At 49.4% G+C, this 24,917-nt stretch overlaps 1 protein-coding gene across 11 annotated transcripts in view; it reads right to left on the reverse strand.

Moving 5' to 3' along the window:
• The window catches only part of PTPRT (protein tyrosine phosphatase receptor type T), a 944,823-nt gene that overhangs the window by 441,304 nt on the left and 478,602 nt on the right, over nt 1-24,917 (reverse strand). The gene's annotated exons all lie outside the window — the stretch shown is intronic.

Consider the following 24,917-nt stretch of genomic DNA (forward strand, 5'->3'; position numbering starts at 1 on the left):
AGACTTCCCAACTTTTAAATACATTATAAAACCTCAAAATTGATACCTTAATAATCAAAACCCCAATAATTCTCACATCAACAGAGCAATAATCAATGGAACATGACACAGTCCAGAAATAGATCTGAAGGCCACAGGGATTTAGTATGTACTAAAAGTGGGTCTTCCGAAGATGGACCTTTCTAGAAATGCATCATATTTCACACTGTACAAATACTAAGGTCAAAATAATCAAACTTTAAATGCAAAAATTAATCCACTGAAATCCTGGAAAACACATGTGTGTTTCTTTAAAACTTTGGGGTCTCTAAAGCCTTTCTGCTGCTTTATGCAAAATCCAGACGCCCTAAGAGGAAGATCAATAAGTCCAACAGCATTAAAAATGTTACACGTTGTCAAAAGAGAAAGAGGGGGGGAGAGAGCAGCAGAGGTGCAGAGTGAGCGGGGGTGCGTATGAAGCTAAGTTTAAAAACAAGGACTTCTATCAAGGGTCAAGACAGTACAGGGTCAACCCGAAAACTGCAGCTTCTCCTTAGCGATCCTAAGGTATCTGTAGCTTCCTGGACCTCTCCCGGGGCCTGGCACAGGGCAGCTATTCGATAAGACATACTGGATGGCGCAGGTTATAGAGGTCTGGACTAGGAAAGCAGTTCTGGTTTGGTGACCTAGGATATAAACAAATAGGGGTGTGTGTGTGTGTGTGTGTGTGTGTGTGTGTTCGCTCCTGGGATTGGGGGAGGCAGACCGTCAATTGCTTCCCCACTGCCCCACCTCATCCCTGGAAAATCCCCATCATTGTTTTCAAGATAACAGGGTGACATTAAAGTCACCAAGATCGCCATGCGAAGCCGTTAACATTGGCATTAAAGCAGCCCAAGAATCAGGGAGACAGCTAAAATATGACATTGCTTTGTGGATTTCAATTTGTTCCACTAACCCTAGGCTCCTTTCTCCAACATTTAGAACCTGGCTACATCTTGCTGAACCTCAGTTTTCTCATCAGCAAAATGGGGACAAGGACAACTGCTTCCAGAGAGGGTTTGAGGGCTCCCGCGGGAGTAATGCACACGCAAAGTCAAGGACGGGGCACAAAGGACACACCACCAGCTGCCTGTGTCGTCTCTGCGGCCACCGCAATTATTGTTGTGGTTACCTCGCCAGGAATTCCATCAGGATAAACATGCAGGCCAGGCCCTGGCCGGCCTCATAAGCGATCTCCACTGGCCTGTCTCTGCCCAGAAGAGAGGCCATTTCTCCCCGTTCTGGGTTTCCTGCCTGGAAGCCACGCTGCATAGATGAACTGAACGTGTTACCAAAGACGCAAGAGAACACCATGCAAGTGCACACCAGGGTACGCTGAGCTGCTCAAGGTATCCGCTCACAGGCCGAGCTTCTGTGATTTCAGCCTGAGAAACATGGGGCTGCCAAGCTGGGTGTAAGTGTCTCTCACTCCTCCCTTAACCCAGCAAAGCCGGGGCGGCATTATGTGGAACAGGCATTTTCAGAACAAGGTGGAGGAAAAAAGAAGTGCAGGTGAGTCACACCAAAGGAGACACCTCCCTGGAGTTGGCGTTCTTCGCAGACCTTACTGAGCTCTCGTTGGGGGTACCTGCTGGGCGGTGTGAGCTCCCCCTGCGTTTCCACTGGGAGGTCACCGAGGACCCAGCCTGAGCGTGCCTTCGGCCCTCGCCTACTTGAATCCAGGGTTGCAAAGGTGGCTTCGAGGCATTTTCTGGATCTTTGGGAATAAAAATGACATTGAGGAATACCCCGAATGTTTCCTCCTTTTCCAGCGCAGTGCCATGGTCGGCGGATTTCCTGCATGTGAAACGCCCAGCCATTAGAAGACGACGGGGTCAGTGAGGTCATTAATGGATTGCACCAACGAGCTGGGGAGTCTTCCACTAACTCCTAGTGCAGCAGACGCACGCAAAGGTGGAGGCGGAAATGGCACTGCAGCTTCTATTAATAGTTCCTGCATCTCTGCCGACCCAGGTCTCGGGGAAAGCATGCCATGGGATGTCAGAATCATCAGAATAAGGTCCTAAAAGGTCGCCGACTTCTTAGTCGGCAAAATCCCCTGCACACCTTCCTCGCCAGGAGGTCACCTCGCCTCCGACAGCCTCCAAGTGACACTGCCATCTGATTATGAGGAAAGGAGGTTACATCACCATTCAGACACCAATGCCCGTGTCACCTCTGCAGAGAAGCCTGTCCTGTCCACCTTCCCTGTCACTGTCTAATGCATTATGTCGCCTTCTTAATAGCTGTGTTAGGTGCTGCACCACGCACTGGGGTTATACAACTGTGATGTCATGGAGCTCACTTACTGCCACTTAGGCAGAGCTGCAGAGCTTGTTTATCTAATCTGTAAAAAACGAGAATTGGAGGGAGGCACTATTTCCATGTTTGCGGACACACTTCAGCTTTCCCAGAGCAGCGGGGCATTGCTGCTCAGAATCAGGTTCAGGTAATAATGACGACAGATGACAACTGGCTGTTCATAATGGTGGCACTGATTGCATGAAGCCTTGGGTAACCTCCTTAGCAGTGCAAGGAAGGGTCACACCGTCAGCCGTTCTGAGATGGTTCCCTCACCCACGGGGGGTAAGACAAGTCAAGCACCACTTTGCACGTCTCTCACTGGTGGATAGGGGATGGCTCCTTCGCCAGAAGCGGAAAATAGTGGCAGGAAATGCGTTCAGCCTCATAAATGTGCTTTCATCTCACGGGCCTGCAGGTCTATGGCTCATGGAGAGATTGAGGCTGGCGACGTGGATTTAGGAGTTATCCGTGGAGTCAGCTGGTTGAGACCTTGGGAATTACAGAAGCTGATGTGATAGAGACAGGAGTTCAGTGGAAGCAGGGAGGGGTCACAACAGCCCAAGCGGGAGTATCAGGACCCCGGTGTTGGGGGAGGGGAGTGAGGGATAAGAGGTAGCTTCTGCCAAGCGGGATTAAGAATGACGAGGATGCCGCTGGGGAAAACAGTAGGAAGTTTCCTCAAAAAATTAAAAATGGAACTGCCTTTTGACCCAGTGAGTCTACTTCTAGGAAGGTATGCACCCCTGTGTTCACTGCAGCACTATGTACAACAGCCAGGACCTGGAAACAACCCCATTGCCCGTCAGCAGGCGAATGGATGAAAAGGCTGCGGCACATCGGCACAGTGGAACACCGCTCAGCTGTATAAGAACAGAAGAAACTCTCCCCTGTTACAACAGCACAGATAGGCCTGGGGAGTGTCATGCTGAGGGAAATAAACCAGTCAGAGAAAGACAAATACCATATGATCTCGCTTATGTGTGGAATCTAATGAACAAAATGATTTAACAAACAGAGTAGAAACAGAAGCATAGATACACCGAACAGCCTGACAGCTGCCAGAGGGAAGGGGGTTGGTGGGCTGGGTGGAAAAAAGGTGAAAGGTTTGATGCACACACGCACGCATGCACGCTCACACAACACATAACACATAACACACACACACACACACACAACACATAGACACAGACAACCAGTGCGGACACAGACGGGAAAGAGGAGGGGTAGGCGAAGGTGGGTAAATGGGGACAGAAAGAGACTTTGCTTGGGGTGATGGACGCACGGGGCAGACGATGTTTTATTGAGTTGTGTGCTTGAAACCCGAATGGTTTGGTGAACCAATGTCACCCCCAAAAACCCAATAAAAATGTTTGAAAAGGCAATTTACAATTAAACAAGAACGACGAGATGAGCAGCCTCTTGGGCCAGCTACCTTCCCTGCAAACCCCACTTGCTGCTGTTACTCCAGGCTCTGTCCCACAAGAACCATTTCTGAGAAACAGTCTGGAGACACACACGAAACAAAAATTTTTTCTTTCTTAAAACGGGTTCATGGAGGCAGAACACGCATGGATTTATATCCCTTATGAGTGACAGTTTACGGCCAGTAATTATTCTTTGCAGTGTTTGCTCTCTCACTACCTCTTGGGACAGAGACGAAGGCTGCCAGAATCGACACACATTAAGAAAAGGAAGAAAGGAGGGAGACTTGACTTGGGGTGGTGCACACACAATACAATATACAGATGATGTGTTACAGAGTTGTATACTTGAAGCTATGTAATTTTATTAGCCAGTGTCACCTCAATAAATAAGAAAGAAAAAAGAAGAAAGGAAAACTTTGTTCCATTTGGAGTCAATCTGTTAAAAAAAAAAGTCTTCATATCTGTATCCAGTAAGTCCTCATTCAACACTGTCATTAGGTTCTTGGAGACAGACTTCGAGCAGCGCGACGAAATGACATATAAAGAAACCCACCGGACTGCAGGCTAATTGATACAAGCAAGCGTTATGTTTCTTCAAGCATATTATTCACCACCACAACATGACCCAACTTCTAAATAAAAACCTCCGAACACTTCTAATATTAACACTGGAATTATTTGCAAGCTATGTGTACATCTCAGAAGAGCCTCCAGGAATGATTTATTCATTCGCCCACTGCAAATAAAGGCGGGGCTGTGGTCACAGGAAGTGTGTTCTTCCTGGTCTCGGGGGATTTGCAAGGTGCCATTCTGGTGGTGCTGCTCCGTGAGGGAGAAACCTCTTCAGGGAGCTTAGCACCTACTGACGCAGGCAGCACGGTGCACCGCGTACTTCACCTTCATGCCTCTTTCCCGTCTAGTAAAAAGTCGGCTCGAGAACACCGAGCTTTGCCAATTCCATTTCTAAGGGATCTCTGGGCTCAGACCCTTATGTTCCATCCCTGCAACACCTCATGGAGTGCAGGCTTCTCCTGGAGGAGTGCGATGGCCTCTTCACTGCTCCTCCCATCAACCCATCTTCCACACAGACTCAGCAGAACGGCCCTTCTAAAACTCAACAGAATGAGAACACATCCGTATCCATCCTCACCAAATACCATAAATACACGAATTAAAAAAATTGTCGAGCTGGAGAAATGCAATGTAGTTGCAACGTTTGTAACAGATAAAAGGATCTCTATATTTCTGCCTCTTTCCTCCCCTCCACATATGTAAACAGTTCTCACACACCAATAAAAATTTCAAAAAGAGACAAAGGATATGATTACTAACACATATCCCTGAGGATAGGATATACTTCAAATGAGTTTTAAGAGGAGAATAAAAATATAGAAGATGTGCAACCTTACTTGTAACTGAGGGCCAGACATTAGGTTTTTGTAACCTCTTGGACTGGCAAAGATTTAAAAGGTTGGCAACAACCAGTGTTGGCAAAAACTCATAGAAAAGAGAGCTCCCTTAACTGGTTGGAAGTGTACTTTTGAGTATAATTTATCAGAGGCGGTTTTCCTATATTGTAATAGCTTTTTCTTGCTCTATAATAAATCACCAGAAATGCATCAGCTTAAAATAGCATTTGCTTAGTATCTCGCAGTGTCTGTGGGTGAGGAATCCAGGCAGGGCAGAGCTGGGTTCTCTGCCCAGGGTCTCCAGAGGCCAAACTGAAGGTGTCAGCCAGGGCTGGGGACTCATTGGAGACTGAAGGTCCTCCTCCAAGCTCATGAGATTATTGGCAGAATCCATGTCATTGCAACTACAGACTCACGGTGGCCAGGTGGTCTCTGATCTCCAGGCCTTTTTAAAGAGCTCACCTGATTGGGTCAGGCTCTGTAAGAGTAGTTTGTCTTTTGATTAACTTCAAGTCAACTGATTAGGGATCTTAATTACCTCTGCAGAATCCCTTCCCTTTTGCTATATAATGTAACAATCGCAGGGGTGACATCCCCGTCAGCTTTGCCACGATCTATTGGTTAGGAGCAATTGCACATTCCGGCCACACTCAAGAGGAGTTACCCATATTTTACCATGTGTAATATGCACGTTTTTGCCCAAATTTTTTAAGGAAAAATGAGGATGCGCATTATACAGGGGTAGTGCTAATTCCATATCTATCTATCTATCTATCTATCTATCTATCTATATGTTTTTAATTCTTTTATTTATGCTTATGTGTTAAAAGTGTAACTCTAGCCCTGGTTGGTGTGGGTCAGTGGATTGAGCACTGGTCTGCAAACCAAACAGTCGCCGGTTCGATTCCCAGTCAGGACACATGCCTGGGTTGCAGGTCAGGTCCCCGGCAGGGGGCATGCGAGAGGCAACCACACATTGATGTTTCTCTCCCTCTCTTTCTGCTTCCCTTCCTCTCTCTCTAAATATAAATAAATAAAATCTTTTAAAAAAAGTGTAGCTCTAGAAATCGATAATGATATCCATATGCAAAATAATCCCCAGGAATATAATAATCGGTTTTGTTTCTAACTATAAATAGATAAATGAATTAAAAATTTTAAATGAAAATTTTTTTCCCTGAAAGTTTGGGCCAAAAACATGGGTGTCCATTGCACATGGCAAAATGCAGTAATTATACAAAGACATAGGCCATTAGCCAAGGTCATCTGATAATTCTGCCAACCACATATATGGACACAAACAAAATGTTCATCATTTTTGTCACAGCAATTTTGCTTCTAACACTTTATCCCAAGGAAATAAATGTATGCTCACATAAGCCTTTTCATCATTCCGCTATCTGAAATGAGAATATAGAGGCAACCTAAGTATCCATAAACAGCAGGTTAGGTATACAATTTATGATATATCTATGTGGACTATCACTCAAGGTAACCTCCCTGTTGATTAACTTAAAGTCACATAGATGTTATATCATATAGGCATATCCTATAGATGCTGACAGAAAGATATACACGTGATCAACATATTAAAAGAAACCTGTAACAGAGGGCACAGCAAAAGTAGGTTTAGAGTTTTGAGTATGCAAAACCCAGTTTGTTATTTCATTGTTATGTATTAATTGTTGCATTATTTGCCGTACGAGCAACTGTGAACCTACCTCTGCCCCGCCCCGTAGGTTAAGCAGAAAATCGAGGTAGCTGCGTATCCCTTCTATAACGAGAAAGAACCACCGGGCTGTGTTTCACACGCTATGGCATCTGTTAGTGAAAAGAGCTGTGTACAGAACAGGGCACCCAAAGGCATCTCTGGTTTTGTAAAACATAAATGTGCCTGTGAAAATTTGTTAGGGAAGACACACAATTGTAATACTAGCTAGACCGAGGCTGAGATGAGGGGGGGGTCTCAAGCTTCTGCTTGACTCTGCTTTCTGCACTTTTCAATACAGCACAAACATCATTTTCATAGTATTTTCAAATAAATCCCTGGCAATTTTTTTTTAATGTAGAAAAGAAACTGCAGTAAGACAAAAGGCCCTCTCCCTTTTCCTCTGGTCCTCGGTCAGGGCTGGCCTCCACCTTCTGAGCTCGGCAGCAGAGGACACAGAACTCCGTTAGTGGGTCAGCGCTGCCCTTATTACGCCGCCTCCCCCATCAGGCTGTGAGCGCACCTGTGGCCGTGTTCTGTCTCAGTCACCTCTGTCCTTCCAGGGCTCACCACGGGACCTGCTGGACAGAAGGTACTCCATAGCTGCTGCATAAATGAAGGAGACCCTGGCAGGCAAAGGGGCCACCCAACCTTGTAAAGCAGGTCCGGGTGGTGGAGGGTGGAGCCACAGGAGCAAACCCAGACTGAGACAGGGAGTCCAGATCACGCAGCCATGTATTAGATGCCGGGCATCGAGGGCCAAGCCGAGCGCAACAGAGGGGAAGTAGAATGGGCAGGATTTGGGCAACGTGGGGCGGTGACTTCAAGGCAGGGAAGTGTTAAGGGCGCTTCCCAGAATCTGACTGGGATAACTGGTGCTGATATTTGCTTAAATACAGGGCAAACTTTTTTTTTTTTTGGAGAAAGAGCAAAAACGACAAGTTCAAATTTCAGCACACTGGGTTTGAGATCCATGAGTGACAGCCAGGTGGAGACATGCTGAAGGTGCCATTAGGTCTCTTCTGGGACTCCGCCAGCTGTCACGTGCACATGGCTGACTCTGCAAACCACAGGAGCTTAATAGAAGCATGAGTAAAGTCCATCTCTCCCTCCTTAGAGATGAAATGCTCACCGCCTTAGGCTTCAGCTACTTCCTGGAGCCTGGAGAGAGGGCGGGGCGATGGAAGGATCGGGCATAACATCCAGAATTGGACGAGCTGAGCGACTTCCTGGGGACCAGGGCCCTGCTATTCCGCTCCCAGGGAGGTTCCCGTGTGCGTGGATCCCCTCTGGTATTTGCATGTTCTCCATCTGCCTTCCCACGGTGGCAGGTGCTGTCTGCATCCCCAGCTTGCAAAGCTTTCACACAGAATTGGGTGCACATTTCCCAAAACCGTGGGCGACTTCCAAGACCAGCCATCGTGGGAGAAGGCTCCTTCTGACTGTGAATTACATTTGTAATTGAAGGGTCCTAAGCGGATGTCGCCAAGCTCTGAGAATGAGATGGCTCCCACAAACACCATCCCCTCGGCCAGCTCAGCTTCTGCCTGCCTGGCACTCAAGTTACTTGCAAAATGGCTCCCACCACCATGCCCACCTGCATTTCAGGGCTCTCCTTGGAGACACAGCCTATTTCCAATATGGACCGCATCACTCCTTTGTGCTGTTCTCTCAGCCTTGACTCACTTCCCAGTGCAGCCCCTCGGGTCGGGCCCTCCATTGTCCTCAAGACCCAGGTGAGTTACCAGCTCTCCCTCAAACCCTTTAGGCTGTCTCCAATCAGGTGGGTTTGGGTCCCTCTGCCCTGAGCCCTGTCTACACTGTATCTCTCTGTTTATGACTCTGTGTCTCCTGCCAAACTCTGAGCTTGTCGATGCCCATGCCTGTGCTCAGGACCTTCCCCCGCCCCTTGCACTTGCACATGATTAGATACCAGTGAGCGGCTGTGGCTACCTGGCTGACTGAGCTGTTCCCCACAGCGGAGGCCTTGCCCATTTATTCCAAAGAGCACACAGGACAACCCCTTAGAATAAAGGCTTGGGCCACCTTTGGTTCTTCTCTGCTCCGCCCCCAACGTACCATCTGCCCTCCACCCCTCTTAATGGCCCCTTTCATTTTCCATCATATTATTCCAGGGGCTGCAATTCCCTGCTTGCAAATTATCATCCTACCAGTAACAAACGCATCATCTACAAATTGCTTTATAGGCCATCAAGCAGCAGCATGTGTTACGATTATCTGGGTGCCCGTAAAACCCTAGTGCCATTCACAGGCCAGACAGCACCTTCCCTGTCGTACGGAGGAGGGACAGGAGCTCAGTAAATCACTCCAGCTCAGACACCGAGTGGCAGGTTAGCCTGGAACTCAAGACTTGTCATTCTCGGGCCTGAGCTCTTTGCCTATTACCTCCATTTAAATAGCCTTTTATGACTCAATTGTGCGTGTTTTGCACAGAAAGGGAGAACCTTCCTGATTTTCCCTAGCACCTAACTTGCAAATTTGCTCAATAAATCATTGCTGAATTAACGAATAAGTAACTGTCCTTTTCCATCATGGCTGTAGGTGGAGCAGTTCCCAAGGACCTCTCTGGAACCCCCTTCCTGTAACTAGAGATTTCCAGCTCCCAGCCCCGCAGTCACGCCAAGGTGCGCATTGGGTCCAAGAACATCAGCTGCACGAGTTGTGAACAAGAAACAACACAAGAAAGTAAATGGAGACCATTTGTGGAAAAGAATAATAAGACCACACTTGCCTCGATGCTAGAAATACCGGGGGCTCCGTGCCTTGCTACTGGCTCCGCTTCTTCATGTCTTTGCCATCCTGCATTCCCAATCTGCCCGCAGTTCTGTGCAGAAATGTGATTTAGTGGGTAGCTCTTCCCACAACTCTGTGTCACGAACACAGCCATTTCCTTCTCTACTTTTTAAAGTTCCTGTTCTTTGCAGCACAAAAGGCTGCACATAACACTTTCTCCAAAGTCACATGCAACAGAGAAACTCCTTCTAAAAGCTGCTACAGGCCGAGACAGAGAGAGAGTGTGGTGGGGAGAGTGGGGAGAGACAGACTGGGGTTTACACAGAGACCGATGTGCCAGCAGGATCCCACGGTGACTCAGCACCATGCAAGGTGAGCTGGAGGAGGATGATAATAGCAATAAGAATGATAAACACTTAATTATAGTGCTTACCTGTGCCAGGCACAGGTCAAAGACTTTAGATGTATTTTTTCATTTAATTTTCATGACAATGCTGTGAGAGCAGTGACATCGATATGTCCATTTTACAGATGGAGGCACAGGGAGGTTTGGAAATTTGGCAGGTCCCATAGCTGGCAGAGAGCCAGGCTTGGACCGCAGGCAGTGTGGTCCCAGAGTGCATATGTGCTATTTCCTCTGTGCTACTCTTTTCTCCTAGAATTGTTTATGCTCTTCTTCCAGGCAGCCTTCCAGGCTACTTCCTAAACACCACCAAACATTGGGTGGTGACAGAGCAAGCAACTTTACCATCAGCCATGGCTTGTCTCCACTCCTGGCTGTCCCCAGGTCACTTGTGCGATTGGGGGTAGATCAAATAACCAACCTCTTCAAGCCTTAACTTCTTAATGTGTAAAATGGGAATGATACAGACATGCTCGGTGTCTTAGCAAACATTTAAGACGCAAGGACAATAACCGTCCTGTGTGCTCTAAATTTGGAAGGCCCCAAGGGAGAGCTGGCGGGCAGATGACCCTTCCTTTGCCATCCACTGGGTCATTCACGTACCCAGCAATTCTTTACAGAGCAGCAACCGGGTGCCCTGCGTTGCATGGGGTGCTGGAGAAGTCCCTCTTCTCGTGGTGTGTACTGACTCGTGATGGATGGCAGGAGATTAAAAGGCAAATACACAAATGCCATACCATTTCAGAGGGAGAGATCAGGGTAGTGAGGAAATTAAACAGGACATACAAGACAGAGTGCAACGGGGAAGGGAGAGAATGTTTACACGGGTCTGGTGGGTGGCCCTTGAGCTGAGACCGAACTGAGAGGCATCAGCCAGCCAAGTGAAGGTCTGGAGCGGGGAGCAGACTCCAGACAGAGAAAAACAACGAATGCACACAAGCAGAAAAACCTTGACGATTTCCAGGAACGGGAGCAAGGCCGGCACGGATGCAGACAGACACGGCGGGGAAAGGAGACGACGAGCTCTGAGAGGCAGGCAGGGCTAGACCACGCTGGGCCTTGCAGGCCACAGTGGGCACGGAGTCTGGGCTTTATCCCAAGGCCTACCGGCAGCTCCCAGGACACTCTGCATTGGGGAGTGACACGATCTGATTTATGGAGATGTACCAAGTCCGTGAAGGAAATCTTTCACGGCGTACACACATCAAATCATCCCGTTGTACATTTTACTTTTTTACATTGTTCTTTTATACATATCATAATTTTACTTGTGAATTATGCCTCAATAAACCTAAAAAAAGAGAGAGAGAGCCCATTAACACCTGCCCTGGAGCCTGTGCAGGTGGGCTGCACGGTCAGAGCCAGGCCCACTGGCTGAATCCAACTGCCACGTGAGCTCTGGTTGCTTTCTGACTCAGGCCGGGGTGACCCTCAGGACACAGTCTGCAGTAGGGGTTCCTTGGACTTTGGTTGGGAGCAGGCAAAGGGATTCAAAATCCAGGGGGAAGCTGGTGACATTGACCTCGCAGGCCCGGTTCTGCTCATCAGCATCTGCGAGGGAGAAGCCGTGGGTCTGCGGGCCCTCGTCACGCCCCACTGCTGTTCACTCACCCATTTCTCAGACGTTTCCGCAGAAAGGTCAAGGGCTAGATGACCAATCACGGCTGAGCTAATGCCTCGGACCCCACCATCGATTCTCAACCTCAATTTTTGCAAATGTCTCACTATCTTGTCCAAATATGCTCAGACCTTGGAGCAAAGGGTGTTCCTGGCAAAGTTTGTGAAAGATGGAAGTAAAGAGTTGAGGTTTTTTGAAACTGGCGTAAAGACAGTGTGAGCAGAGACTGGCTTCCTGGCACACGTACCACCCACGGGGGTGCTGCTCTGGAGAGGTGTATAATAGCAGGGAAGGGGTCTCCCCCCCATAGGGGCTCAGAACCTCCCACCTCGGTCCACAGATCGGCAGTTCTCAGGTTGCAGGATGCATCAGAATCACCCACCACATGGGTTCGTCATGCAGGCTCCGGTTCTATAGGTGTGGTCCGAGACTCCAGGCTCTCCACGTGACCACAACCCCTAGGGAGCCTGACGAGGTGGGTCCTTAGACCCTTGCTGTGCAAAGTGTGGCTGGTGGACTGTCACCAATGGCATCACCGGAGGACTCACTAGAAATGCAGAATTTCAGGCTCTACCCCAGACCTACAGGATCAGAGTTGGCACTTACAGTCTCCTCAGTGGCTCCTGTGCACACTGAAGTTTGGGAAGCGCTGACACAGACCATACCGAGGGCCCTGGGCCCTTCTTTGGTGCCTGACTCTCCCTGAGTCTGTTCTTCCACCCGGTAATACTGTAAATACAGCTGTCGTCCTGGACCCGAACTCCCAGGGAGAGAGGCCCATGCACGCATCTAACTACCAGGGAGGATGTGGCAGGGATGTGGCCCTTGCAGGGCGGGGACCTCGGCACAGCCATTCAGAAGGCAAGAGATTCGGGACTGAAAAATATCCAGAGGCTGCAGGCTGGCTGGCTGCTTCCAGATTTCAGCAAAGAAAACGGCAATCACTAATTCAACCACGTGCTGTGGTCCAGGCCCTGGGGGAATGACGGATGCCATTCACAGGACGCCGTTTGGATGACGAAATGCGTGCACATGCATTCTCTCACTGAACTGCACACGCAGCGACAAGCCTGTGACCAGAACGCGTGATGCCCATTTCACTGGGGAAGAAACTGAGGCACAAAGAAGCTAAGTACCTTGTCCAAGCTTAAGAAACAGCCTTCCTTCTGCAACCCCCACCAGGTCTGTCCGATTTTAGGTGCTGGGTCACTACAGCGAAGGGAAGCAGAAGGCAGTTGAAGGGAGAAGAGCAACATTCATGGATTTGTGTTGCTTTTGTTATAAAGTTAAAGCTCAGGAGAGGATGATCCCCCAGCGGTGTCGGGCTGGTCCAACAAAAACGTCTCAAGGTTCATCCATTTGAGGACATTTTGTTAACCTTGAGGACATTTTGTAAGAGAAATAAGCCAGTCACAAAAGGACAGACACTGTGCGATTCCACTTACGCGAGGTGCAAAGAGAAGTCCCTAGAGACAGAAAGCAGAAGGGTGGTTGCCAGGGGGAGGAGCGAGTAGGGGGGTGTCGTCTGCTGGGTTTGGCTTTACAAGAGGAAAAGAGCTTTGGAGATGGGTGCCCCACAATGTAAATCTACTTAACGCTACCGGACTGCACATTTAAAAATGGCTAATACAGTACATTTTATGTTATGTGCATGTTATCACAAGTTTTAAAAAATGAAAGGAAAAGAAGCCGTTCCGAGCAGCATTTACGCAAAAGCCAGATCTTGAAATTGGACGTTATGACCGAGCCACCAACCACGGGCGGGATGACTGTCTGGGCTGGACATAAACGTGCCGTTATGTCTGCCAAAGCCAAGATTCAGGAGCTCGGCGGGGCTACGCAGGTGGTCACCTAACGTGCTGATTTGTTATCCCCCACTCATCAGTGATAACTCTGACAGTGGGGGCTACAGTGAAACACTTTCTGAACACACACACACACACACACACACACACACACACACACCCCTGAATGACTGAGAGTACTAGCATATGAGGGTGATGAGGATAAGGAGGGTGCAGGAGGTGGAGCCACTGGGGGCCAGTAAATTCCATAGGGCGAGAGGACCTTGAGTGGGGAAGGGGGGAAGGACCTGTGGGGGCCCGCTTTTGCTGCAGGGTCTTCATCATCATTATAATCCTGGGTATCGGAGGGGTCCCCACTCTGCCCCGCTGACCCTTTTCCTTGGTGCAACTGCTGATCCTTCCGGCCACTGAAAGTAATTGCTGCATCTTCACTCAGACCCATAAGCAATGACAATGAACATGAGTGCGATGCATCATCACAGCTTACAGAGCATCTTTACACACCACCCGCTCACTGAGAAAACTCTGTGCCCTGGTGGGATTAGCATCTCCAGCCATGTGACAGACCCAGAAACCGAGACTCAGAGCAGTAGAGTTGTCTGTCCAAGGAATACCCGGGGGGGGAGACTCACATCCAGACCCCCAGCTCCAAGCCCCAAATTCTGTGTTTGGCGTCTCGTGGCCTCATCTGCCCCCGGGGATGAGTGAGCCCTCCATGGCCCCAGCTGGGCTGTCCCATGCATCACCAGCAGCCCTGACTGCTGCCTCAGCCCCTTTTTCTGATGAACACATATTAAGATGCCACCCTCATAAAGGGACGGTTGTTAGGAAGGATTAATTCATTAATGAGTATGAGGCCTCTGGAAAGCCAGAGTGTGAGATAAATACCCTTGTTGTCAGCTTTGCCTTGTTGCTGCCGAATGAAAAGGACCACAGTCCCCCTATTGTCCTTGGATAACAGCCTCGATTTGGCGAGGGCAGGAGGAAGGAGGCTGCATGGAGATAAACAACGCTGGGTTGTTCCCGCACACAGGCTGGGAGAGGCAGCAGGGGGCCGGGGCTTTGGTCTTCCCAGGGAGCTCTGTGCCTTTGCTTTCCAGCTCCTCCCCACACCAGCCCTGCTGGACACAGCCACACACCTGTGCCGGTGCACACACACATATGCACACATGCACACACACTCATTCACTTAGCCCAACTCTCGCCCTAGAAAGGGCACCTCATCGTGGCCTCTTACGAAGTGAACAAAGCTAACTCACATCCACAAGCAGATGTGTGTGTGAAACAAAGATTTCTCTCCTGGGGGTGCATTTGCAGTGATCAGCCCACACTTTGCAGATGACGCTCATGGTAACTAAGGGACCAGACAGCAAACACAGGGCTCAGTCTAGGTCTGTTCCAGCTTCCTACTGCTGAGCAGCCGTCGGAGTCACCTCGGGCTGCTGCAACGAAGTATCGCAGGCTGCGTGGCTTAAACAATAGGCAGCTATTTTCTCACCGTTTTGCAGACTGGAAGTCTAAGATCAGGGTGTCAGCACGTCAGGTGCTGGTGAGGGCTCTGTCCCTGGCTTTCAGACAGCCACCTGCTTACCATGTGCTCACATGGCCTCTCTTCAGGGGATGCTCTCAGGGAGGAAGAGGGAGGAAAGGGAGAGGGAAAGAGAGAGAGAACGAGCAAGCTCTTGTGTCTTTTCCTCTTGTTCTAAGGGCACTAATCCCATCATGAGAGTCCTGCCCTCCTGACTTTATCTACACCTAATTACTTCCCAAAGGACAGGCTTCCAAACACCGACACAGGTCGGGGGAGCTTTAACATAGAAATTGGGGGGAGAAACAAATGTTCACTCATAACAATAGCAAACATTCCAAAGCGTGCTGGCCAAAAGCAGCAGACAATTTCATGTTATGCGCGTGAATTCTGGGCATCAGAAATGTGGGCAGGACCCAGCCGAGATGGGCTGCTCTGCTTTACTGGGTCCGGGCCGTCACCTGGGAAGACTGGAGCAGTCACGGGTGACTTGGATGGCCACGGGCCGGAGCAGGTGGCGTTGGAGGAATGCATTTCCAACTAGACTTTTCCAATCACCCGTCTGGCGCCCGGGCTGGGCTGGCTGGGACCGTCACCTGGAATGCCGACACGTGGCTTCCCATGTGATCTGGGCTTCTCGCTGCGGAGACAGCGAGTGCTGAGAAACAGCGTCTCCGGAAGAACAGCGTCCCAAGACATCATCCTCAGAGGTCCCATCATGCCTGCTTCTCTCCAGGGGAAGGAACAGGAGCAGGCCAGCTCAGATCCCAGGGAGGGAAGTGCAGGCTCCAGTTCTTGATGGGAGAAACGCCTAGGAAGTTGGGGCCATGTTTTAAAGCCGTAACAGGAGACGGTGTCAGCTCGCTACAGGACTTCAGAATTGGGCTTGAGGGCCACAGCCCCCAGTCCACAGGGGGGGGCAATTCAGCACACTCCAGCACTCTGAATCATGCCTCTCTTACTCCCATGAGGCAAAAAAGAAAGGGGTACCCCAAATTTAGGGTCTTCAAAGGACTTGGATCCACACCTTTCTTTCACTTATGAAGAAACCGAGGCCAAGAGAGGTCACTTACTATACCCCGTGTCACACGGCCGCTGAGTGACACAGCTGGTGTCCCAAACCTGACCCCCAGTCCAGGGCTCACTCTGCCCCTCGGCTGCTGGCTGCCCCAGGAACTGCAGCTGCCCGTTCCTTCCTATTGAGATAAGGGGTCTGTCTTTAGCCTGGAAGCAGAGCCTCCCAGTTGTCCTCCCTCTAGGGAGGCGGGAAAGCAGGGGGTGGCCAGGGGGCGATCACAGGCCAGGGAGGCTGTGGGCTGGCAGGCGAAGGTGAGCGGGTCAGCTCGCCCTGCCCGGGTGGTTCTGTGCTGGGCAACTGGATGAACACACTGGGAGCAGGCTGTGTGTGCAGCCGAGTGTGAGCACATTTTTAAATACACACTTCACATCCCTATGCAGATCCCACCGACATGTGACAAACGCGCAGTGGCCTCCAGGAGCCGCTCTCCAAAGAGGCACTTATTCCACGGGATGCCAGGCATCCGAGCCTCAACCAACGCCAGCATCCAGACGGGCCGTGGGCAGCTGACTTCAGTTACAGCGGGAAGGCCCGAGTCAGACAGCGGGAAGACCTTCTTTCTTTCTCTACAACAATAGCTTTTTCCAACAGTCTTCCGAGACGTAGTGCCACAGGCTCCGCAGAGACCCTGATAAAGAGCGGTGCTCTTTGGAGGCGTGAGGAAGCAATCCGGTGGATGAAAGCTGGGGCTTGAGCTCACTCGCTCTGATCTTCCGGAACACGGTGATGCCCAGGAGGGTGTGGCCCCGGCGAGCGCTCTGACTTACATGAAGGCTCGGTGTCTCTTGTGGGAGGGCAGGCAGTTCAGGGAGAACGTGAAGACTTGAACTTGAAAACAGGAGAACAGGGGCCTTGCAAACCATTCACACACCGCTCTGTGAGACGGGGAGGGGCTTCCTTTTGTTGGAATGTGACCTGCTGGGCACCAGGCCCCTTGTTCCTTCTCCTTCTTTTTTGTTGGCGGGAGGGGGGGGGAGTAACACCCCTGCTGAGGTATAATCAACACACCATACAACTCGCCACCGAAAGTGTACAACTCAATGCATGTTAGCACATTCACAATCCCTTCTAAAACATTTTCTTTACTCAAACAAGAAAACCCATACACATTAGCAAGCACCTTCCCAGTCTCCACAACTTCCCCAGCCCATGGCAACCACTCACCAACTTCCTGTCTCTGTTCCCCAGCCCGTGGATTTGCCTACTCTGGATATTTCATATACAAGGAGTCATACAATGCAAGGTCTTTTGTGACTCTCTCTTTTCACTTAGCATGTTTTCAAGGTTCATCCACGTTGTGGCGTGTGTCAGAATGTCACTCCTTTTGACTGTCAAATAATAATCCCCTGGACAGATGTACCATGTTTTATTCATTCATTCATTCATCAACTGATGGGCATAGGGATTGTTTCCACTTCTGGGCTATTGTGAATAATGCTGCTATGAAGATTCGTGCACCCATTTTCCTGTGGTTGTATGTTTTTATTTCCCTCGGGTCTATACTTAGGAGTGGAATTGCTGGGTCACATGGTAAACTCTACATTTAACTTTTTGAGGATCTCCCAAACTGTTTTCCAAAGTAGCTGCCCCATTCAATTCACACCGGCGCCGCATGTGGTTCTCATCTTTGCACATCCTCGCCAGCACGTGCTGCTATCTGTCTCTCTGGCCAGAGCCGCCCTAGCAGCTGTGTAGGCACGCTGCTTACTTGATCTCGTTTCACCTTCACAACGCGACCACAAAAGCAGGCACCGCCATCCCACCTCGCCGACCGCCAAGCTGAGGCACAGAGAAACCAATCCACTTCCCTGCCGAAGGTTGCACCGCCGGGCAAGGGGAGGGCAGGCTGCCAGCTGCCAGGTCTGCCTGCTGTTCCGCCACTGCCCTGGGGCCCGGCCCGCCCTGCAGGTTTCACTTCGAGACTCGCTGCTAAGATATTCAGGACTGCTAGCAGCCGAACATCCTCTCCAAACTGTCCTTCCTCACTGGGAAGTCCCGGGGCTGACCATCCCCCTCGGGCTGTCTGCAGCCTTCTGTTGACGGTGGGTAGGAACCAACATACTTCTCTGTCCCGGCCCCTCCGGTGTGAATGCTTTGTGGGTTTCCAGCTCCAGCTCGACGGGGCTGCAGGCAACTCAGCAGCCTTGTGACCCACCTACTGGAGCACAATAGACACTCGCCTGGCCCACTGCATGGGTGGCATCGGGACCCCCACATCGGACTCATGGAAGATCTTTCTCTAGTTTGAGAAACTGTAAAGAGCATGACCTTAAAACACCCACTCGGGTGGGACCCTGGGGGTGGGATGCAGCGCATAGCCTCCCCAAGGCAGCAGCCTGCCTGCCGCCCCCCCATCCCCACCCCCACCACCCCCACCGCCCCCACCGCCCCCACCCCACCACGCAGGAAGGTGAGCGGTGCCGGGGAGCCGTCAGGTGCGCTGTATTTATGCGATGCTGCCGCTCCTCATTCTCCCTCCATTGTTTTCTGATGTATGACAAAACTCCCAATTTGTCAAACACTTAACAGCAGTCAGGGTAATCTATTCTCAACACATCCACGGAGCTTTTCATTTTGCACGACTGTCACCGAGAACAGCTTATGAATTTTCCATCATGAGGAATCCGAGAAGATGGGGGGGGGGAATAAAGAGAAAACCACCCAGCATGGCTTGCCTCTCGGGTGAGTCACGGCCTGAACTCCGTACAGAGGCAGCCGTGCCGCTTCGGGGGCGGGGGAGGGGGCCCGATTTGTTTATAGACGTCATTGTACTTTGCACGGAAGTCCACTTTATGTGCAGCGATCTCCAAGTCCTTTTTGCTGTCTGTGTCAAATGCCTCCCTGGGGTGTGCAAGTGACAATCAGGCAGGGCCCTCCTCCTGAGGGGCCCTGAATTTAGAGCTCCAACAAGTCAGCCGGAGAGCCCCGGGGGTCAAAGGCCTCTGTGGCCCTGCCTGACCTTCGGCAGATTCTAATGCAACCCCCAGAAGCCTCGAGCTTTAAAAATATATATACATGATTAAAAAATGCACATTGAATCATCCGTCCTAGTAAAAACCTAGAATTGACCCAAATGTCCCGAGAAAAAAGGGATTAGTTGAATAAGTCATGCTCACGGGACCTGGAGAATCACTGATGCGCGTTTCTGCGGCGTGGGGTGCGGTCAGGATGCCGTGCTCACTGATGCCAGGCTCGGGACTGCATCGCAGTCCGACTCCCGGCGAGTAAATACATGTGTGGGTACATGGGCACAGGGGAAAAGAGGCCAGATGGATAGACAGCCTAAATGTTAAAACTGAAGAGGTCATCTGCTTTTTTCTTTTTTTGCAAATATATTTATTTTCATATGTTTCCCAAATTGTCTGCAATGGGAAAATAAAGTTTTTTTCAAAATAAGAGTTTAAAAACATTTTGGTTTTGTTCAATGCGGTCTGTTCACGTGCTCTTCCTAAAACGTCCAACTTGGCAGAAAGTGGCCAGTTGTGCAGTAGACAGAATTTGCAGCCCAGTGGCCCCCTGACAGGGAGCCACTCTTGCATTCACACAGGCTGACGCCACACTGAACAGCAGCTGTCCCTACGACCTTAATCACAGCCGCTTTGGAAACCACAACCCTCGCTCCCCTTTACTTTAATCCATTCAAAAGCTGTCTCTCGAAGCTCACGGGCAAATTCTCCAAGCACGAGAGCCTCAGAAATGCTGAGTCACAGGGGCGAATAGCCCATTAACTCCACGCTGGGCGTGCCGTCCTCTGGAGACTCGCACGGCTTGGAGACCCAGAAAATCTGCCTGAGACCATACGGGGTCTGTGGTTATCGACTGTAAGTGTAAGTCCGTGCCTGGCAAGAAGGGATTCTTTGCAAATACCTTGGCGAGGATCTAAGTCGAAGTTCTAATTTGAGGGGTGACACAGTGCTCACTTTAGCAAGAACCCAGAGGCTAAGATTAACTTTTACAGGAAAATTCTTAATAGGATTGAGATTTTCCAAGACACTGAGATCCTATGAACTCCTCAAAATGACACTCGTAGGAGCTGAAAAGGACATTTCCACACCAGATCCCTCAGTCTTTTCCTTTTTTCTTTCTGTTTGTCCTCTTCTGTTTCATCTTCCTTCCCTACCTGCCTGGGATTCCTCGAACTAACTCCTTAATAATATTTTTAGGATGTGCTCTCAAAATGTTGGCCTTACGTCCCTCACAACCAATTGAGGGTAAAAAAAAAAAAAAAAAGAAAAGAAAAGAAATGACCCTCTCCCTTGTGCATTAGTGTGCTGAGATGCCATGACAAAGAACCACAGATTGTTTTACACAACAGCCATGTGTCGTCTGTCCTGGAGGCCAGAGGACCAAGACCAAGGCATGTGCAGAGCTGGTTCCTTCTGAGTGCTGGGCGGGAGAACCCGTCCCAGGCCCCTCCCCTAGCTGCGGGTGGTTTGCTGGCACTCTTGGGCATTCTTCGACTTGAAACACCAACTCATCTCTGCCTTTACCTTCACAAGGTGTTCTCTTTGTGTGCCTGTGACTCAATGTCCCCTTTTTAGAAGGACACCAGTCACATTAGATTAGAGCCCTAATGACCTCCTCCTCTTAATTGCATCCACAAAGACCGTATTTCCAAATAAGGTCACATTCTAATATCCTGGGGGTTAATTCAGCCCATGGCACCTTATATCGGTCCAACCAGCCCTGCCCCAGCTAGGCCATGAGCTCTGTTCTAGAAAACCGCACACCTCCCAGACTGTTGGATGGCTTCCGATGTCAGCTGAGGGGCTCCTTACTCATCCCCTCCACTGCCCACCCCGAAATTTTCCACTGCTGCTTTTACAAACTTCCACCACGCTCCTGAATCTTTATCACCCCAGCATTAGGGAATGATCTCACTTCCTACTTCATAGAAGCAGAAAGAGGCCATTGTGAAGGAACGTTCTGACGGCCTGCTGGGAAGCCCTCCCTTGCCTCCGTCTTCCTCCTTCTGCTCTGTCACACAGCAAGGGACATTTCTCCCCTGGGCTCTGGGTCTCCTGACCTCCAGCCTCCTCCTGGCCCTCAGTGTCACCAATTGTCCTGCTTCTGCCATCCTCAACCTCCCTCTCTCCATTGGCTCCTTGCTATCAGCAGTGAAACTTGCCTGAATCTTCCCATCATAGAGAGCAAAATCTCCTATAATCCTGTATCTCTTATCTCAATATCCCAGGCTATTGTCCACACCCTCCCCTCCACCTCATTAGGTACATTTACAGAAAGAATGAAGTAAAGTGATCTCCACTTTTCTTGTCTTCAACTTACTCCATCTGGCTTCTGCCCTCATCGGTGTGTTGGAAAGCCTCCTGCCACGGACCCCTTGTGGCTAAACAAAGGATTTCAGTTAGTCCTTTTCTTAATGGACCACTCCGCAAGTGTGAAACGCCATGGCCCCTATGTCCTTTACTTCTCAGGTATTCTTCTTGGTGTACTTGGCTGGCCCCTCATCCCCTGCCCACATGTTCAATTTTCATATTGCTGTAGTATAGTAGATCTTTCTCCTCCCCTTCTGAGCTCATCTCTTACTATGAATTAAATTACTGTCTATCATATTTTGCCATGTATAAGGTGCATCCATGTTTTTGTGCGCATTATACACAGGATTATTTCACCCATGGTATGTAACCATTATACCCATGCACAATGAGCATCCTTTTTTCTCCCCTCAAAAAATTTGGGCAATAAGTACACATTACACACAGCAAAACATGGATGTATCCTGGTGATTCTCAAGCCTACACTTTCCGCTAGTTCTCCTGAATCCCAGGTGTCCACCTTCCTCCCTACCATTAGATTCCCCCTTGGATGGTCCACACACAAGGACGGTTATGAAGGAGGACAGCCAACAGGTGGTAGACAGAGTAACAAATAGGTATAGATTCGGGAAGGCAAAGATCCCCTTGGCAAAGTAAAGCAGAGGGGATGGCCTGGACAGGTTGCTCAGTTGGTTGGCGCATCACCCCACACACAAATTAGGTTATCGGTTCGATTCCCAGTCAGGGCAAATACCTAGGTTGCAGATTCAATCCTGGTCAGGGCACATACAACTGATCAATGTTTCTCTCTCACATCAATGTTTCTCTCTTTCTCACCCCCTCTCTCTCTTTCCCTTCCTCTCTCTCTAAAGTCAATAAATATATCCTTGGAGGAGGATTAAAAACAAAGAAAAGCAGAAGTGAAATGCACGCTAAAAGAGTTAACTAGATAACTTGGTATGTCTTTGCAAAGTACTCTCCACATTTCCTTGATTCCTTGCTACTCTTCCGGCACACCTGTATCTAAAAGGAGAGGAGCCTCCTTGACATGAATTACATTTAAATATGCCTCTACCCTAGAACACATATTGTTTCTCCATACTCAGGCGTATGGACACTGTCCACTGAAAATTATGGCTATCTCAGTAAATTGCATAATGCTAGCTTTGGAGGGGTTACCCCTTTTTCTACGTAGATACGCATTTGTAACTGACGCATTCATATTAAATTATGCTTCCCACTGCTGACTCAGCTTGGTCCTTGACTCCGTTCCTGGATAGAATTACAGTCGCCTGTAGCTGGGAATTTAAAAGAAGTCGGCATAGAACAATAGATGTCAAAATAAAAAACGAGGTTAGCAACATAAAAGCTCCATGCCTTCCAGACGCATGTTAGTCTGGGAAAGCAAACACTGTTTTTACATGACACTGCCTCACATCATTATTGATAAAACAAAAATATGAACAAAGGCACAAATCTTAGAGACCACGCGGCCCAACACTCTCAGTTTGCAAACGTGGATACTGAGGCCCGCAGAGGAGAATGGTTCAACTTTCTCAAAGTTAAACTCTACAGCATGGGAGGAGGGAGGGAAAGAATTCGGGGCTGACTCTTGAGCACACATGAGGCCTGGGAAACATGGCTTCCTTCCTCTAGGGCCTTTCGGTCACCAGAACTTTTGCAGAATGCATCAGCATCCTCCTCACTAGCACCTCTGGCATACCGCCCTCGTCCGTGTGGTTCTTCCGGAACCCTCATCCCAGCCAGCTGCACCCCCACACACAGCAGGCCCCGATGCTCCTGGATCCCCAAAGCCCACACCCAGTCTGGCCTCTTCTCTCGGACCAACCTCGGCCCCACCCACTCTGCTAGAATCTCCCTGTCTGTTTGCTTCCTCCTTTGGTCCTGCCACGGCCAGACTCACCAAGCAGCCTTCTGCTCGCCCATCTGGGCTCCCAGGAGCTCTGCAAAGTGCCCGAGCTTAGGCCCATGCCCAGCTTGACCCCACTCCACTCTGTGCAAATCAGAAACAATGGTTGTTTGTGACCCTTATCGCAGTGAAGGAAGAATGAGGGGAAAAAACAGCAAAGCAAAACCCAAAAGCCCTGCAGAGCTCCCACGTGAATCCAGCTGTGACGTGTGCCAGGCACTGTGCTCGGTGCCGGCACCAGCACTGTCTCCTTTAATTTAATCTCCCTGCCTTTAATAGAATCCTGCTCTGTGAAATTTGCACAGGGGCCACAAGGAAATAAGGCATTATTTATAATAATTGGCTCGCCATTATCCTTTCACTTGGCCCTGCCTGGGAAAACATGATGGGCCCTTATGCTATTCACAGCCTATAAAAAAGTAGTTCTGTTGTGATTCAACATATAGTAATCTCCATTTTAAGGGGACAATAGAAATACTCAGCCATTATTCATCCCAGAGCTTTACACAGCAGAGAATTCCTTTATCAGGAACATAAGGTCAGAACACATGAGTTATTAATATTGTAAGTAGCCCAATGCATTCATCAAGGTGCTTAAACTCTTGAAAAACAAACTAATGACTTGAAAAAGCTGTATCTAGGAAAAGCCTAGGACCAATCGGCACTTTGAGAGAACCGTGTACAAAGCACAAACTATTCAGAATTTTCATCCCCAACTCACTGAGCCCCAAAAAAGTAGACAAAGGAAAAAAGTAATGGATGTTCAGAAACTCAGATTTGGGAGGGGAGAAAAGTGTGGCCAGGGCTGCAAATCCGAATGAATGAACAATCATCGGCAGTGTGCACAGATCACGCGTGGCATCCACATAGCTGCTCACTCATTTCTTCACCACCAAACTCCACAGAGGATTTGAGGGAGACCTCAGAAAGACCTTGGAACCAGAAGGGTCAAGGGTAAATAAGAGTAAAGAATCAGGACCAGCCTAAGGATGGCTAGGACCACCATGGCAAGAAGGACACGCCTGTGCAGGCCATAAGGTTCTCCATCGGTGATTCAGTCAAGTTCAAATTCCACTGGAAGCTGCCTGGCAAGCCCCCAGTACAAAGGAGAGGCCATTACAGAATTCTAACAACAATTGTTGTGCCTTTTTCATTCAAAGTAGGGTACACACAGTGGCCCCACAGATTACTACAAAAATGGGAGGCCCACTAAACTGTAGTAAGATGTAAGGGACCAGGACACATGGAAAAGGACCGAAGTTCTGGAGCTGAAGGTCTTGCTATAAGATCTAGCGTAACTGCAAACAGCTCTGGAGAAGCTCCTTTATTATTTCTCTGAGGCACATTCTTACTATTGATAAACTAGAGATTTTAAAATATATATATATTTTTAACTTGCTAAGTCATGTGGCAGAGGGTGTGTGGGGAGGGCAGAGAGAGAGAATAAGGAATGACACTGTAGATGAGTTCTTGGCACTTGAAAGGTGCTAGGTCTTTTCCCAGGGTAGTTTTCTTTTTGGCTTTCATCCTTTCTGCGAACAAACCTGGTCGGGAGAGTATAGGGCAGCTCGTTCATCTGGGGGCTGTTTCCGTCCCTCTCTCTTGCTTCTCCTACCCTCTGCCCCTCCCATTCTCTCTTCTCCCCACCCCCACCCCAGG

The sequence above is a fragment of the Phyllostomus discolor genome, chromosome 9, assembly GCF_004126475.2.
Source record: "Phyllostomus discolor isolate MPI-MPIP mPhyDis1 chromosome 9, mPhyDis1.pri.v3, whole genome shotgun sequence".
Lineage (NCBI taxonomy): Eukaryota > Metazoa > Chordata > Mammalia > Chiroptera > Phyllostomidae > Phyllostomus > Phyllostomus discolor.